Below are 12698 nucleotides of genomic sequence, written 5' to 3' on the forward strand. Positions count from 1 at the left end.
GGGGGGCAGTTGCGCCGGAGCAGGGGTAGTGGCGCTCTCTCCCAGATCAGCGTTGCAGAGGAGCTTCCCCAGGGTGGAGTTGTCCCCAACAACGCTCCAGTCTTTCTCCTTGAGGGGGAGAAGTTTACCGCCAGCTTGCGTTTGTAGTCGGCCTCAAAAGATTTGCGGCAGTCAGCGTTAAAAGGCACAGATCTGAGGATACACCTCCAACCGAAATACCTACAGAGGAAGCAGAGGAGAATGGGGAACGAGAGGGGGGGGGGGGCGCTGATATGGCTGATATGAACATTAAAGTCAGACGTTAAGTGCTGCTCTTTGTGTTGGCTGCACTCCCCGACTCCAACAAACGCAACCATTCTCATGACGCTTTGATTCCCCTTGTGTTTTTTTTTTTGCACCCGTGGGCCCGTTGCCGGGGCGATGATGCGGCGCGTGACATCACGCCCCCCGGCAGGGTCCGTGGGGCGCCGGCGCTCCCTCCATCTTTGCCTCCGCGTCTCCCTGTCCACTGCCGCCGCCTGTTCTCTGGGAAAAAGATTAATTATTCAACGCGCAGCCTCAATTAAATTTGAATTCGGCGGTTCAAGTAACCTTTTAGCGTGGCACATTTATTATTAAGGCGAATGCTTTGGCCCTGTTTAGATTTAGAGCTTATCGTATCCTTTCAGCCCCTTATCACACGGGCAGTTTACCGGCGGCGGCTGTGGGGCCCGGCTGGAATGCACCGGGACGTATTTTCTCAAACAGCTCCTGGTGAACATTTCTTACTGTAAATCCTCCTCCGCCGAGGACCCGGCGGCGCGGGGCGCAGCGGAGAGCCCGGTAGTTCGGCACCCCATGCAGAGGCAGAGTGGGACGCGTTAGCCGCTTTCATTCAACCCGGTTTTCAGCATCTCCACTGGTCACCGAGGACACGGCAAGACAAGGCGGGATGTCATCCTGACCCGCGTCCTCCAAAGCGATGAATACCTGGAAACTTGAGAGCCTCCATCGCTCCTCCCCTCTGCTGAATGGAGTGCGGAGGCGGGAGCAAAGTGCATGTAGGGACTAATAATAGAAGGAACATCCATGAGTGGATGCACATGCTGTAGGAAAATTAATCAGGTCTCATATTATGCTAGATCTGCTGCTTTCTGCTGATACATGCTCAAGTTCCCTGCAAATGCGTTATGTGATACTGTAAGATTGATATATGAAACCGCAGCGCTTGCACCTGCATACAACAGCACAACACAACAAGGAGCGACAAGGAGCAGCCTTGACGGCCCCTCCGAGCGCCTCACAAAGCTAGGGAAGATGTCACAACAAACAAAAACAGCACAGTAACTCGCTGACATCTAATCAGGAGCCATCGACTCACGAGCCTGAATGGAGACGAGCAGCTCGAGAGCGGAGGGTCCCGAGGGTCCGCGGACGGCGCCGCGGGGGCCTTCGCCGCTCGGCCGCTCCTTCCCGTCGCTCTGACGTCACCTTTAGACTCAGCTCACGGATGGTGCAATCATCACTCCACTCCTGAGCTCCGTTTTAGATCCGCTAATTCGCGCGCGTGCTTCAGTTGATGTTTTTCCCTCTGATTCGATGCGTAGACTCTGTTTTTCCGAACGTACTCTAATAGGTTTTTATAGGCGCAACGAGATACGGCTCTTTAATGCCGTACTTACTCCGATTGTGCTCTGATGAATGATGCTTCGATCGAGCAATTAAGCACAAGGTGAAGCTCTATTTTGCCAGGTTGCCTTGGATTTTCACGTGTCAGTCTTGACTAATGTGCGTTTGTATAAGCACAGACCTTATACAGCAGTTTTGTAGGAATATTTTGTATTTTCTTTCATTACGTTATCATTATCACTATGTTGACTTTTGGCTTCTTTCTCATCAAAGAAAAAAAATCACATTAACAGCATAACTCTATTAACTCTTATGGGAATCTGTGACATTTCAAATGAAATTATTTAATCCATAATATGTGCATGCCCTTCTGAGTTTCTTTAATGCTCAATATAATGCAACAACTTTGCTCTTATTATTTGTAATGATAGTTTGGCATTATATGGTAGAGGTATTGATTTTAGAACCCAAAGCATTTATTGTGGAGCTAAATGTTATTATTTTAATATTGGACTCATGCTAATTTAATAGAGCATATCGTGCATGTCAGGGTGTGAGCCGCAGGGGTCCCTGCGTTGCTCTTGTTCCCCCCCTCTCTCTCTCTCTCTCTCTCTCGCTCTCTCCTAACTCACTCTCCCGCGCTCTCTCTCTCTATGGCACTACGCTAGTTACACAGTAATCTCAGATAATGGCAACAAGTCATGGCTGCTTCATGGCAGTTTTGACAAAGCGGAGCTGACATGTTGAGAAGCATGTGGAACTTGTATTGATACTCAGTTTCTATTAAAAGCGGTTTGTGATGTTTTTTTTGTCAAAGAGCCTACATTAACCCGAAGTATACTTACTGTACAGGCTCCCTCCACCAACTCTACCTTGCTTTGTGTCTTCCTTGTAGCCCAACCACAGTAGCAGCAATGTCCCCCATCTCTTACTTCTTCTACTCATCATCTCAGTGCAGCGTATTAATATTTCATAGGTCATTAAAATATTCAAGGGAGTGCACCATCAGCCTGTCTCTGCAGCACGAGTAAGCATAGTGGTCAGGAGGGCTATGGGCTGATGGGGAGGTCAAAAGGTCACAATCCTAAGGTTAAACACTGGGCACTTTCCAAACATGGGATGTATATAGACGTGGTCATAGGCTTCTTCGGCTGTAGATGCCAAAATCCCATCATCGGTGCATATGTTTACCATTTTCAATTGTGTCCTCCTCATGGTTTGTTCTGTAACAGCAGGGATCATGTTCGCCTCCTGTCACAGGTGTAGCTCCTGCACTGGGCAGTGAGCGTGGCGTCGCGTTGTCATTCTTGCATGGACTCACCTAACCTGACTGCGTCGGATTCATATTTACTCACGTGCTTGTCCACACCTATCCAGCCCCACCCAGCAGAGTCCAACCCACGGCCACGGCACTACGTGATTCAGTTGAATGAGGGGGAATGACTTCTACTTCCTCAATGGTGTCAGAGAACCCTGGCCTCTCTGTTGTTACCATGGCAACTGACCCATTTGCCTGCTGAATATAAGAGTGAGGGTGAAGGAGGCAGAGAGTGTGAGACAGGGTCAGGCGCTGACGGACAGACAGGTATAGCTGTATATTACTGGAAAGGCCTTGTACTCAGCTTCACAGTATGTTTGCGTCTGTTTGTCTGTCTGTCTGTCTGTCTGTCTGTCTGTCTGTCTGTCTGTCTGTCTGTCTGTCTGTCTGTCTGTCTGTCTGTCTGTCTGTCTGTCTGTCTGTCTGTGTCTTCCAACTACATGATCAGCTGCATTAAGGCAGGGACACTTGCTGAGCGGGGTTAAAAAGGGCACCCATTCACTCGGCACAGACTTCACTGCTCTGTGTGTGTGTGTGTGTGTGTGTGTTTGTGTGTGTGTGTGTGTGTGTGTGTGTGTGTGTGTAAATGGTGCTCCTCATGCATTGTTGAGTGGGTGTGTAAAAACTTATTAGAGAGGCACGTAGGTGTGTGTGTGTGTGTGTGCAGGTCTATAATATACGTGTGTGTGTGTGTGTGTGTGTGCTTAGTTGTGCTTGGACAAAGAGGTGGAGCCTTTTTTTTAGCACCCTGTCAAAGGCGTTACCACTAGAAAGGAGGATTTTGGGGTGGCCTCCCCCCAACTCACAGATATGAAGCTGTCATGGGATGAATAGCCGCTTTCAATGAATGACACTTATTTTCTCCCACTTTGCACAAGTGCGGCGAACAAAACAGACAGGGAGCAGCTGAGGAAGACATTTTCTTCGCCTTGGTGGTGATGACAGACATGCGGCAATTACTCTAAGTCTAAGCAGACACCATGAAGTCTGCCGTGGCCGCTCAGCTTTGTTACTTCTCCGCTGCGCGCTGCCTCTGGGTTTGTGTTGAGGCCTATGAGCCTCGTGCACTGGGCTCAGCCGCAACCGTACATCACTGGAGTTCATCGTCCACCCGCTAACGTGACCGTAACTGATGCTCCGTTGCTCCAGCACTCATGCCTTGTCTCGTTTGACATAAGCATCTAATAATCACACACACAGATGAGCCGGATGACATTTATGAATATGACTGACCAACATGAACAGCGCCTCCTATATTAGTGGTAGTTTTGTCAGAGTCTTTTGAAGTCTTATGTTGCTATATTACTATAATAGGCCAATTTGTGTGTTTGCCCAGGCAGTGTTACCTAATAGCTTGGCAGCAGTGCCTCTCTCCTCCGATGCCATGTGCCTCAGTCTAATCTGACTGTTGGCCAAACCGAAAGTCCTCTTGGTGCGGAAGTGGATGACGGTCGTCTCCCCCCCTCTGCCTCCCCCCTCTGCCTCCCCCTGCTTTCCCTTCTTTGCCTTCCCTCTCGGCCCCGTGGCCCACGGCCCATTTTCCCACTCAGACCAGGTGTCTCATCGCACCAGAGAGGAGCGCGTCTTAATCAGTCCCACAGACGCACGCGCGCACGCAGATAAACACACGCGTCCACGTAAGTCCCAACCGCGCATTCATCCGTGCAAAGTCAAATTAAGCGCACACAAGGGGGACGCCCCGCCGTCACCCTGCCTTATGTCCAGGAGTGACACTTGGATGACACCAGCAACGGGATTATAGGAGCATATTTATTAGCCTTAGCTCTGATTGTGAGCAAGACAGGGGCACAGGTACAAACGCACACTGAGTGCGGAAAACCAGAAAGTGACCACTATTAAACCTCATTAATTATGTAAGTCTAAGTGCTAGAAGCAGGCTTAAGTTAAGCCTAAATTATTATAAATATCTGTTTTGTGGAATGGAACCATATCGGCGTATGCATCAGCATGTGATATATTATATAAATATCTTTGCATTATTATATAGAACATGAACTTATTGGACAGCCAAAAAAAAAAAAACTGTTGCTAGAATTGGAACACTTTTTAAAAACTCGACTGCAATATAAAGTTTTCTATGAAAATTTAGAAACACGTAGCTCATGATGTTATCCACCGTAAAAGAAGCCTCGCTGCTCCCATTCTCCTCCTCCTTCTCCCCACTGTCCCGTGTTGATGCTTAGAGAGACAAGTGAACTGTAGGTGCCTTGAAGCCTCTTAATGAACTCTGTCTCACCTCCCGTCCTGCTCGGAGCTGGAAAAACTCCAGATCCAGACACTCGTATAAGTCCCGGTCACGCTCCGAGTGGGCGTCTTACAATATGTACACACACACACACAACTTCACATATATACACACAGACAAACGTTTGGCGCCGCCACGTCTGGTCTTCATAAATATATTACCAGCACATTGGAAATCACAGAACTGTAATGCGCGTCCGGCGCGTTCAAATCACCGCGCATCACTTCATGTGTGGCTGAAAAGCTGTGCCGTCCTTGTCTGTGTGTTTACATCTTCACTGGCAGCCACGGAGCGAGGTTGTGTGCTTTCCTGCCACAGATGATCTCTCTCTGATTATCCCAGTCAATAGAAAGACAAGCAGCAAACAAACAGCGCCGGGCATCTCCTCCGCAAACAAGCCAATAGATTTTCTGTTTAGCGCGTTCCCTTCAGCTTCCAGCCTCCATTTCTATCAGCGTCTCTGTCTGCATGGCTGCATCTGTTTTCATATGCAACTGCTAAGACCTCCGTCACATTAAGGCTTGTGAAGTTAACAAATGAGCTACAGTCTGGTGCGCATTTGTATTATTTTACACATTTAGGAAGATAACGCCGCTGTTAAAATATTACATTGTCCACCATACTGTCATTTAGGCAAAGTAGGGAGACGTGGTCATGCATTTAGTTGATAATAGAGAGAAGGTGATCTTGAAATAAGCCAAGTCAAAGCCACACACTTGTCTAAATCCAGGCAAATCCAATTACATCACAAGTGACAGGTACCTGAACACAGCTCACAACGCCTCAGCTGTAGATGGAGGCGGTCTCATGGCTACAGTAACTGGTGCATTTGGCTCCTCACTGGCCCTGAACTAGTAGTTTGATGTGTTTTATCCTGTATGGGCCCAGTTCACATTCTCATCTGCACTTGGAGATGGACTCTAACTGAGATTCAGCCCTAAACTGTATGAAAGTCTGAAAGGAGAAGGAATAATGTAGTTTAATCTAAATGAGCTGAGCTCAAGGTATTCGTTACCTTCATCATTCCATCTTTCTTACATTAGCTTCAGTTTTACTCTCCCCCATCGTCCTCTGATGACCACCTGGTTGCATTGGTTGGTAGTAATAGCATAGCGTGTGTGTAGTGTTTTTATGCTTATGCGACCAGGCTCCGTCCAAACATATCGGACAAAGGATCTGCCAGAACACCTGCGTTAGCGTGTGCCTCTGGAGACGTGACTCCATCACTTACTATAAAGCGTGTGCCAGACACAGGGATGCGATCATCCCTCTCTTTGCAGCACCCACCTTGTTCGTGCGTCGCTGCCAGGGATGAGAGGCGCGTTCTGGCTCTGGGGTTAGGTAAGTAGCTGTACAGTACGTGCTGGGGGCAGGGGCTGCCTCAGCAAGGCGAGGCCCTTCTGTTTCCCTGTCATCGCCCCGTGCCATTGGGGGTTGAAGGTGCCAGCGTGCGTATGCATGCGAGCGGCGCGGTGATGCGGGCGGGCGCCCGGCCCAACGGGCACTCGACTGGCGCCGCGGCACTTAGGTAGCGAGTAGCTGCCGGCCTGGCGGCGCTCCAGGTTCACTCGGCACGCTGCGAGCTCTTTCGTAGGCGCGCACGTCGGGCGATGTGGCACCAGATGCCGCTCCATGTGCCCAAGTCCCGTTGACATTTGGAGCGCGGGCAAAGCGGGTGCACCAGGCAGGAAGCAGGGAAAGAGGAGGGAAATTTAATTAAGACTGAAACCGCAGCCTCAGCCGCCGCTACCGCTAGCGAGGAAGTGAGGTAGCGAGGTAGCTGGCGGATGAAGGGGACGAATGGGGCAAGGTTTGGGAGATGGGGAGGAGGGAGGCTGATTGAGAAATGGGCTCACATGTGCATGGGTGTGGGGGGTAATTTGATTAAGCAGGCTGGCAGAAGGAGGAAGCGCGAATGGCGGGGTGACAGGTGGATGCCAGCTCCTCCTGGCATGGCCTTCACCCTTATTTCATACTGAGAGGAGATGGCGTTGGAGGGAGGACTGGCTGGGTTTGCTCTGACATCATAGGAGAGTATTTCTGACCTGCTCGCTAGCTACAGCCTCATCAGACCTGCCCGCTAGTCAAGAACTGCATTCCCTATAGTGTAGTGGTGCATTTAGTTACCGTGAATTGTGTTTGAAACTGAATATCTGCATGTGGATATTGTAATATATAATATTATAATATAATATTCAGTTTTTTCGTTTTTTGTGATTCTTCCAAATGAGAAGCACTTCGACTTTTGAATGTGCCCCACTAGGACATTAGCCTCGCCTTGCCTAATGAAGGATGAGACATGTTCAAGGATGGGAAGGATGGAGCGACGGTGACACAGGAACTCAAGGAAAAGGAGGGGAAACAGGAAGGTGGTGATGTGGAGACATGTGATGGAGAAGCCGGGAAAAAGGCTAAACTGGAGGCACGAGCATTGAAGCTCTGTCTAATTCAGCCTTTAACTGTCCAGCTCTGTAAAAGTCGGCCTGGACAGTAAAGTAGGATCAAGCAGGCAACAGTAACACAAAGTCAGATGCACAAAGTCGACGCTGGCCTCGCGATCATTATTCCGAATTGCTACAAGGAGCATAAATCCTGGTGGGAAAAATTACTGCAGAGGTGCATTTACCCTACACGCATACGCAGCCTTCCGGCTTCATGCTGTATATGAGGCTTCCGACGTGTGAGTCCATGAGTTACACACACGCCTGGAAGGATGCAAGCTAGCTGTTAGCGAGCTAGCTCACGCAGCTGCTGAGCGCTCTGCCTCTGCCTCTGCTTCTGCTTCTGCTTCTGCGTTCACAAGCGCTAAACTTTGTCTGTTTTACAGTTGCTGAGACAATGTCGTCACAGTACGACCGTGTACAGCGTGTACTCTGTAGTATAAGTACACGGCTGATGCACTCAGGTTCGTCACGTTCGCAATCCCGCTATTTTTATGGCTTATTCCTGTCAGACCCTAATAAACCAGAATGAAAGCAGCGAATGGGGTGACGCGTTCTAAAAGCAGGTACAGTGTGTCAAAAAAAAGACGAACAACGTGTAAAATAGCTTCTGCTGTTTACAGATGTGCATGTTTGTTGCTCGTTTGCTGCAGGACACACTGGAAACGCCGCGTCTGCTCGTCTGTCGCAGGATCCGACAGCGCGAGGGACACCGGTTGGTCTCGGCGCGCGACGATTCTGCCGGGGTGGGGGTGAGGTGGGGGGTGGTGGTGTGAGGTATATGCGGATTTAAACCGTCATAGTCCATATGAGGCGCAATGCACAGCCTCATAACCTGGCGAGGGAAGAGGGAGCGGGGGGGGAAGCGGGGGGGAAGCGGGGTTTCTTTTTTTTTTTTTTTTTTTCCTACCCGCTCGTTTCCCCGCGCTTTCCTCCATCCGTCTCCTCTTCTCCCTTCTTTAACCCACACCTGAACCTGTCAGCTCTGTGTTGCTGAGATTTTTCTGGCTGCTCTTCGACATCTCACTCTCGCCCTGCCTGTCAAAGAGCGCTGAGGGCAGAGCGGGCAAGGGAGAGAGAGAGAGAGCAAGAGGGCGAGTGACTGAGGGGGAGAGAGAGAGAGAGAGAGAGAGGGCGAGCGACTGAGAGAGAGAGAGAGAGAGAGAGGGCGAGCGACTGAGAGAGAGAGAGAGAGAGAGCAAGAGGGCGAGTGACTAAGGGGGAGAGAGAGAGAGAGGGAGAGAGGGCGAGCGACTGAGAGAGAGAGAGAGAGAGAGAGAGGGGATGTGCTGATGAATCCGCTCACAGAGCAGAGAGTTCACCTCTCAGGTAATCCTATAAAAAGCCAAGGTGAGATGCTCCTCTGCCTCCTGCTCATTATAGTGTCTTTACCCCGCGCCGCAGCCACTGCTCTCTTCCTGGAGGTATATTGGGATGGGGGGTGGTGGGGGGTGGTGGGGGGTACTGGACAGGTGGGAGCAAAGAGGAGAAGCAACAGAGCCCTCCTTGCTGTGCACGCTGCGCCACATGCGCCACATCTGTTAGGACTTTCTTGCACCTCTCCTTCTTCTCCCTCTCTCTCTCTCCTCCCCTTCCTCCCCCCGTGTTCCTCCCCTCCCTCCCCTCCACTCCCCTCTCAGTTCCCTTTTTTAATCTTTTATTCATAGCTTAGCAGGTGATGAAAAATTTATGCCCTGAGTCTGGCATTGAAATAAATGCAAAACGAAAACAGAAGCAGTTTATACTGACAGTCTGAATATCTCTATCCAGAACAAGGCTGCTCGCTGCAAATCAGGAAGCCCGGTGCTCTCCTGTTAGCTCCGCTGTGTAAATGATGCTTTGTGGCTTCCTGCGAAGCCAGAAGATTAGTGTGTTTTGTTTTTCCCTCCACTCTCCTCCTGTCATCACACCAAAGGGGAGGGAAGGCAGCCCTTTTTTTTTTTTTTCATTTTAATTCCGGGCACCGTGTCCCGGATCAGCGCGTCCCCCCCTCCCGTAGACACTCACCTGCACAGCAGCCCCCCAGCTGGAGCGGCGTCCCCCCCCCCCAATCCGCCGCCCATCAAAGTGGGCGAGGTGTTAGATTTGTTGTTGTACATGGTGATCGTGTACTGTACAGTCTCAGGTGTATTGTCCTGTGTGTGTGTGTGTGTGTGTGTGTGTGTGTGTGTGTGTGTGTGTGTGTGTGTGTGTGTGTGTGCGTGTGCGTGTGCGTGTGTGTGTGTGGGCGTGAACTCCTCTTTAGCTCCAACGTCCCCAGCCTGGCTTTAAAACATATCCGCCCACACGTGGGAGCAGATACTCATCAGGCGTCCCTCCTGGCTCGTATCAGGGACTCCCCCTCTCTTTGGAAGTGCCATGCAGAGGCTAACTCTGCCCGCCAGCGCTGGCATATTGCTGCTGTTGGTTTTGGAACCACCCCCCCCCCCCCCCCCTCCTCCCACGCCTCCACCCTTCTCCTTTTTTTTTATTTCTTTATTTATTTTTTTGTTTTATAAACCTCCGCTTTGTGAAACCTGTCCAGGCGATCTGTTCTGATGCGCTCAGAAACTATTTGACCTGCAAGACAAAGCAGATGTTGAGTAAATGCGAATCGTGCAAAGACGCATTCAATTAGACGGTGTTAAAGGCGTAGAAGACTCCTGTTTTGTAACAACCGGTGAGCGAGAGAGCGCGCCCGACTCGCAGACGCGTGTGTGTCTGCGCGCACGGTTGCGTTCGCGGTGTTGTGAAGTCCTGCTGTCAGCTGTAATGATGTGTTGTGGTAGAGTGCTGAGAGCGGAGAGGCCGGCCTGGCCTCGGCCATGGATCTAACTACTGATCTGATACTCTCTGACAGCCGGGGAGAGAGAGAGAGAGAGAGAGAGAGAGGGAGGGAGATGGAGAAGGGAGGGAGATGAGAGCGAGGCAGAGAGCAGCAATGGAGGAGCTAGGGCCTGGAGAGAAAGAGGATGAAGGATGATGAAGGACAAGCCGGGGCTCAAAGATGAGAAAATTGACATTTCTCTGCACAGCCCTTGAAGCTTACTGTACTGTACATGTGGGATGTGGCAGCGTTTTCATATGTAGATACACACTTTTACAATACAACTGTACTGTTTGCTGATTCCAAAGAAACGCAATATTGTCTCGTGCCGCACAGCCACAGCCCTGTTTCCTGTGGGAATCTCCAGGAGGAGGGTCCTGATGCGTGCGTCGTCCCCCGGCCCTGCACTGCCGCCGCGGTGCCAGGCGGCGGCAGAGCGCGGTGGCGGCGGCTCGTCACCCGGCAATTAAATAAAGGCCTTTTAATTGGCTGCTTCATATTAAGGTCAGCGGCTGGACAGAGAAGAGCGGTCCGTCGCATTGCACTTTCACACGCTCACTTGCAGTACACACACACACACACACACACACACACACACACACACACACACACACACACTCATATACTCGCATACACAACCGCGCACAGCTCCTGAGCAAAATTCAATTATTAATGGACTGATTGCTCAAGTGGAGCTTCTCTGGGAATCTGAACCTGCCACACTGAATAAAATAAAACCACTGCTTTACATTTTCATTATACCAAACCGTGTTTTAAATTGCAAATGCGTCTTGAAAACCCACCGTTGCCCCTCCCTCCTTGCCCGCCTCCCCCCCACCCACCGTTTCCTCGCCGTCTCGCTACGGCAGCGCTTCTCCTTCCTCCCTCTTCTTCTCCCCTCTCTCCACGCATGCATGCGTGTGCGCGCACATACGCGCTCCGCGGCTGCGGCGTGTGCGCTTAGCCACCATTAAGGAGTCTTATTAAAGGGATGGGCTGTGTGTGTGTGTGTGCGTGTGCGTGTGCGTGTGCGAGGGAGAGGAGTTGTATGAATGAAGAAGTGCTTCTGGGCCGCAGCGGAGCTCCTTTGCTTATTTGCAATCAGGTCAGACAGACAGCACAGCCACATACACCACTGTCACCTCCCTCCAGACTTCCCTCTCTCTCTCTCTCTCTCTCTCTCCTCTCCCCATCCCTTGTTTCTCTCTCTCCTCCGCTTCCCGTCGTTTCCTCCACGTCTGTGTTTTTTTCCAAGCACCAGTAAAACACCATTTTTTCATGATTCCGAAATCTCAATTAGTCTTTGATGCCGAGGACATTAGTGTTGGTTTTTCCTTGTCACCCCCCACCCCCTTGTAATTCACCTCCACGTATTTGATCCGCGCCTCGGCCGCCGTCGCCCAGGTTAACTTAAAGCCCGGATGCTGATTGGCGCAGAGGCGACGCGTGGCCCACGAGGGGCCCGGGTTTGTTCTGTTTTCCCCTATGAAGCTGTGCTCATATCTGCGCGGAGCTGCGGTGTTTTTGGTTTGCACTTCCAGGAGATCACTTAGCGGCGAAATTGCTAAAGTATGAGTTTCTGTCGGTGGCACTTTTTTTTTCCCTTCCCGCAGCCACGGTGCAAATGCTAACCACTCATTTCCTCTTATGTTTATTCCAATCAAACTGCTGGTGGGGCTGCTGGAAATTTAAAATGCATGTCCTCCTGTGCACCAAAAGGATTTTTACTCATGAAAGACCAACCTGACACCAGATGTTTACAACAGTAAAAGCAGGGGGGCATTGCATGAAGTTGAATCCGTTTTATGTTATATATGTGAAATGGGAGCGTGTTTACATGAATCTGGAATGTTACTGTACGTCGTTTTGGTGTTTGCTGTAGGTGGACGGAGCCCAGTTACGGTGAGAAGCAGCTCGCACAGATGCTTGTGAAACACTTTTTCATATAGCAAAGCGCGTGCGCTACATTTCTATGCAGAGCTCTCTCTCTCTCTCTCTCATCCTCTGCGCTGCTCCTTTTCTACCGTTTGCGTTCATGTGCGTGCGACGGGGAGCGCGTCAGAGCTGGAGAGCGAGCAGCCGTGGTCACGGAGGGGGCAGCGAGGCTCATGGGAGTTGTGCTGAGGGCCATAGTATCACTGCAGCGTCTCTCAGGGCACATAGTTTATGCACGTGTGCACGTACGCGTGCACGTGTTTTTTTTTTTTCGTGGAAGGAAGCCGCCGCTGCCGCCGCCGCAGCGCTCTCCTCCGGCCGCGT

General features: G+C 50.7%; 1 protein-coding gene across 3 annotated transcripts in view; it reads left to right on the forward strand.

Moving 5' to 3' along the window:
• Nucleotides 1–12698, forward strand: part of kiaa0825 (KIAA0825 ortholog) — an 86486-nt gene that overhangs the window by 52246 nt on the left and 21542 nt on the right. The window lies entirely within an intron of this gene.

The sequence above is a fragment of the Betta splendens genome, chromosome 9, assembly GCF_900634795.4.
Source record: "Betta splendens chromosome 9, fBetSpl5.4, whole genome shotgun sequence".
NCBI classification, from domain to species: domain Eukaryota; kingdom Metazoa; phylum Chordata; class Actinopteri; order Anabantiformes; family Osphronemidae; genus Betta; species Betta splendens.